The sequence below is a fragment of the Myxocyprinus asiaticus genome, chromosome 32, assembly GCF_019703515.2.
Source record: "Myxocyprinus asiaticus isolate MX2 ecotype Aquarium Trade chromosome 32, UBuf_Myxa_2, whole genome shotgun sequence".
NCBI classification, from domain to species: domain Eukaryota; kingdom Metazoa; phylum Chordata; class Actinopteri; order Cypriniformes; family Catostomidae; genus Myxocyprinus; species Myxocyprinus asiaticus.
In genome coordinates, this window is record NC_059375.1 from 39643538 (window position 1) to 39649748 (window position 6211).

A 6211-nucleotide genomic window follows, 5' to 3' on the forward strand; every position below is an offset into this window, starting at 1 on the left:
TGGAACCAAACCAGTGAAGAGAGATTCTCTGGAGTCCTGATATTAATAATTATCAAAAAAAGTTTGAACTTTTGATTCATCGTCGCAACTGTATGCCAAAACGTTCAAAGTGGGTGTGGCCATATTTACTTAAATGGTTATAACTCTTGAACGGAATGAGATATTATCACCAAATGTTTGACATTTATGTAGGACGTCAGTCTAAAAACAGTCTTTTTTCAACACATGAAAAAAAAATGCACGCCTCTGCCTTTTGTTGGTTCTATTAGAGTCATGAATGTAAAAAAATGTCATATGTCTGAGCTATCTAACATGATGGTTCTGAAAAATTAAGGTACTTTATCATTCTTGTAGGTGATAATGGACTGTCTAATTAATACTTAATATTGGTTGCATATGTACTTAAAGGACCTTAATAGCTTAAACCCTGTTAATTGCTGCTTGCAGCTACTGTATATTTTTGTTTTATAATTGTTTAACAGTTTAAATTTTGATAAAATAAATAAATAAATAAAAAATAAATAAAAATAAAAAAAGCCTATATCAGGTTACAACGTGACAACATATCCAATACAGTGGGACAACATGCCCCAAAGATTAACATGTGTTCACTAAAATGCATCTTTTTTTTTTTTCTTTTTTTTAAGACAATGACTGTGGAAATGTTTAAAAGCATTTTTGCAGCAAAGACAGAAATTGACAAAAAAATACACCTACGCTGATAAATATTCACTGGACTATTATTGGGGCAAGTTGTCACATATGTTTTAAATGTTATTAAATCTAATTTAATAATTGTTTTACTGATCAGATTTTGCTGAAAATTCCTGTAACAGGCTGCTTAATAGCAGGTTCCCAGTGTGACAACTTGCCCAATATATTGTGACAACATGCCCCACAATTGGGGGTTAACTCCAAAAGTTAACATGTTCAATTAGCTTCTTTTTTTTTTTTTTTTTTTTTTTTTTTGCAGCCAATACTTTAAGGTATGTGCCTATACAGAAATTGACTTTCAAAAATAAACCCACCCTGATAAATATTCATCCTCGGTCCCTATTCCAAAAGACAAAATAATAACTAAATTTACAGAAACTATCCTGTTCAAAGTTTACATACTCTTAATATCACATGACTGAAAGAGGGATGTAAACTTAAGAAAGCAACTGTATTTCCCACCATTTCATGTAGCCCGTCAAATTGTGACAACTACAAAATGGTAAAAGTCTTGATTCCATCAATATTAACAAGACATCTCTTCATCAACACATGATGTTACAACCTCCAGAATCACATGGGGTTTGTCAGTCATGCATGCATCATTAACCCACTCACAGTCATTGGGCTAGCAGAGGACAGTGCCGGTGCTAACCTTGTTGAAGGTCATTAGTGAGCTGACTATAGAATTGAGCTTCACTGTCTGTCTCATCAGGAAGCTGCTCCAGAACTGATTCAACTGGATGCCTCGTTGAGCCCAGTGTTTGAAATGTAAGTTGAGCAATTACAGGCTAAAGGAGCCCAGTCAGATGTGATACCTACAGCAGCTAGTGCACAGGTTGATGGGTTCTTTTAAACAGGGACTTATGGCACAGTGGATTTAAAAGTCAAATGTGCTTTTCACCCCATTTTCGAATTCACTGTATTACAGATAGTTCAGGCTCTAAAATGTGATCAGATGAGCCAGATATGAAGCTGTTGTAAAATAGCATCTGTTTGTACATTTACATCCACTTTAAAAGTGTGATTTCCAGCCTGATCTCATTAAAGTACATGACTTGTGGCAACATTTTTGCTAAATGATATTACGAGGTTCCCTACATGTATCGTGGCATTTCCAAGGTGAATTGTCAACTTTGTGGCATTAAAACATTTACATTTTCTCAAAAACAGATGAGGTTAAGGTTAATGCTCTATCGAGTTTTAAATCAACAAAACCTACCTCCCAACCATAAACCTAAACCTGACCGATAGTGCAATAAAAAGCAAATGCAACATGAAAAATGCACTTGCTGAAGCATCCACGTCAATTTACGTTGCTTTTATGACTTTTGAGGCTCAAAAATCGACCCAATAAAATGAACTACGTAAAAAACCCTTTAGCAAAAAAATATAGGTATATTAACGTGATTCTGAGACCAGGTTGTGGATTTCTGTCAGAATAAATCAATAATTTGTCATTTCAATATGTCATGTAAGCATTATAGCCCAACTGAAAATGTAATTTCCATTTATTTTTGGAAAAATCCAATATCCAATTTTTGCTAAGTTAAATTGTCAATTTTTTGTTGGGCTAACAGGGTTAACAGGATTTAGGCACTTCGCTCTGTGTTGAGCCATAAAATTCCCTTAAACGTGGTAAAACAATGGAAGTGGTTGTGCATGTTGGCACCTACTACTTCACTTATAAAAAATAAAAAAGAGAGATCCACCAGTCAGTTAACTGCGGCCAACAAAGCCCATTAAACAAGTCCAACAGCAATTGCCCACTTCCATGATAAACTATGAATGATGCAATTGAGTCGGTCTCCCTACACCCCAAACTACATATATATTTGTATATATCAGAATATTTTGCAAAAATGGCTTTAAAATCTCTCATTATTCTATATTATCACCAACTATTGGATTACATCTTTTTGCCAACTTGTTTTCTGTCAATTAGCACAGGTTTTGCATTTAATTTTGGAACTTATTGATTGTAGGCCTCATTGACCTGAGTTTATGCGTCTCTGTTTTTGAGTGAAAAAAGCATAATTTGTGGATAATTTTGGCAATATTAAATAAAACATGAAAACATTATGGACTATTTATCACACTAGTGTGCTTTAATGTTTAATCAGGAAGTTTGTTTTGAAATGCTTTTATTTTGTACAAAATGGCACAAAGACACACTTGTGGTGTTCCCAGTCAAAAATGACTGCCCATTGAAAATTAATGGGGGAGATAAAAAATAAAAGAAAATTGAATGTTCAGGAGCATGTTCATCATGTTCATGTACACATATGTGCATGTGTGCTTGCAAGCAAAAAGGCCTCGGACCTGTGCACGCACACATACACACACACACACACACGTGCACTAACACACACGCTCACGTACAAACACAAACTCTTTTGAGTATTACATGCTTTGTTTTTCACAGAAATGAACTTTATCCTACCCTGAACTGCATCCAACATCCATTCATCCATCCAACATTACCACACACACACACACACACACACACACACACACACACACACACACACACACACACACACACACACACACATGCACGCACACAAACATGCACGCACACACACACACATACACACACACACACACACATGAACTGTCTTTGCCCCACAGTGACCCCTCTCCAATAGAATCAATAGAATTGTAGGTCACACTTTATATTAGGTGGCCTTAACTACTATGTACTAACATTAAATACATACAAGACTATGTATTTACTGTGTAACTACATGTTGTTCTGCACAATTCCCTCATGTGCTGCTACTGAGGTTGAGGTATGAGTAGGTTTAGGAGTAAGGGTAGGGTTAGGGGTTAGAGTTAGGTTTTGGGGTAAGGGTTGTGTTAGGATTAGGGGTCAAGTTAACAGTGTAACTACAAATGTAATTAAATGCAAGTACTTTAAATGTAATTACAATGCAACAACATGTATGTAAATAATAAGTACATGGTATTAAATGGTTAAGTACATAGTAGTTAAGGCCATCTAATATAAAGTGGGTCCGAATTGTGGTGTTTTTCGTTCAAAGATGACCGGCCATTGAAAATGAATGGGGAAGATTACCAAAAAACAGGACTTTTATTTTAAAATGCTTTTAATTTGAAATGCTTTTATTTTATGAAAAGGGGCACAAAGTAACACTTGTGGTGTTCCCTGTCAAATCTGACCATTGTGACAAAGAAAACTGGCCTAAGCCTATTTACACATTAACACTGTCATATAAAGAACAATTCATGGAACAAAAATACCAACAATGTTCACATGCAAAAAGCATATACAGGTGCATCTCAATAAATTAGAATGTCGTGGAAAAGTTCAAATTGTGAAACTCGTGTATTAAATAAATTCAATGCACACAGACTGAAGTAGTTTAAGTCTTTGGTTCTTTTAATTGTGATGATATTGGCTCACATTTAACAAAAACCCACCAATTCACTATCTCAAAAAATTAGAATACATCATAAGACCAATAAAAAAAAAAACATTTTTAGTGAATTGTTGGCCTTCTGGAAAGTATGTTAATTTACTGTATATGTACTCAATACTTGGTAGGGGCTCCTTTTTGCTTTAATTACTGCCTCAATTTGGCGTGGCATGGAGGTGATCAGTTTGTGGCACTGCTGAGGTGGTATGGAAGCCCAGGTTTCTTTGACAGTGGCCTTCAGCTCATCTGCATTTTTTGGTCTCTTGTTTCTCATTATCCTCTTGACAATACCCCATAGATTCTCTATGGGGTTCAGGTCTGGTGAGTTTGCTGGCCAGTCAAGCACACCAACACCATGGTCATTTGACCAACTTTTGGTGCTTTTGGCAGTGTGGGCAGGTGCCAAATCCTGCTGGAAAATGAAATCAGCATCTTTAAAAAGCTGGTCAACAGAAGGAAGCATGAAGTGCTCCAAAATTTCTTGGTAAACGGGTGCAGTGACTTTGGTTTTCAAAAAACACAATGGACCAACACCAGCAGATGACATTGCACCCCAAATCATCATAGACTGTGGAAACTTAACACTGGACTTCAAGCAACTTGGGCTATGAGCTTCTCCACCCTTCCTCCAGACTCTAGGACCTTGGTTTCCAAATGAAATACAAAACTTGCTCTCATCTGAAAAGAGGACTTTGGACCACTGGGCAACAGTCCAGTTCTTCTTCTCCTTAGCCCAGGTAAGACGCCTCTGACGTTGTCTGTGGTTCAGGAGTGGCTTAACAAGAGGAATACGACAACTGTAGCCAAATTCCTTGACACGTCTGTGTGTGGTGGCTCTTGATGCCTTGACCCCAGCCTCAGTCCATTCCTTGTGAAGTTCACCCAAATTCTTGAATCGATTTTGCTTGACAATCATAAGGCTGCGGTTCTCTCGGTTGGTTGTGCATCTTTTTCTTCCACACTTTTTCCTTCCACTCAACTTTCTGTTAACATGCTTGGATACAGCACTCTGTGAACAGCCAGCTTCTTTGGCAATGAATGTTTGTGACTTACCCTACTTGTAAAGGGTGTCAATGATTGTCTTCTGGACAACTGTCAGATCAGCAGTGTTCCCCATGATTGTGTAGCCTAGTGAACCAAACTGAGAGACCATTTTGAAGGCTCAGGAAACCTTTGCAGGTGTTTTGAGTTGATTAGCTGATTGGCATGTCACCATATTCTAATTTTTTGAGATAGTGAATTGGTGGGTTTTTGTTAAATGTGAGCCAAAATCATCACAATTAAAAGAACCAAAGACTTAAACTACTTCAGTCTGTGTGCATTGAATTTATTTAATACACGAGTTTCACAATTTGAGTGGAATTACTGAAATAAATGAACTTTTCCACGACATTCTAATTTATTGAGATGCACCTGTATATATATATATATATATATATATATATATATATATATATATATGCTTTTTGCATGTGATGCTTTTTGCATGTGATGTGCGCTCTACATTTGAAACACAATACTTGATGAAAGAAAGATCATCAAAAAACGATTATGTACTTACTTGTTTTTATTATTGGGGGTGGGGGGGTGTTACGCCCCTGCCGAAGAATACATTAGACAACAATATTTCAGACAAATTATGAGGTTAACTACAGACCTGAATAATTTGTTTTATAAGTAAACTTTTGTTTGTAGAGCACGGCTAATGTGCTGCCTTTGTAATTTTGTGCCCTGCGTGAGCGAAAACCCATCGCAAGGTACTTGGTGACATCTAATTGTCTGTGAATAGTCAATGCATTCAACGGCCAAGGTTATCACTTTTCTAAAAGTGGTAGTGGGGACCAGACCCCTCATAGTTCATAGTCACGGTCTTCGATCCATACTCATCTGCAAAGTCCTAGAATAACCTCACTCCTTTAAAACAACCACGTATCTTATCAGAGCGCCTCTGGATAGCAGGTCAGAAAACGTCAATTTTTCATCAAGACAACAGTGTTTGCCGGCTGTTTTCTTACTCACAATGTGGACAATTAAAGGGGAGACAGAGTCTCTGCATA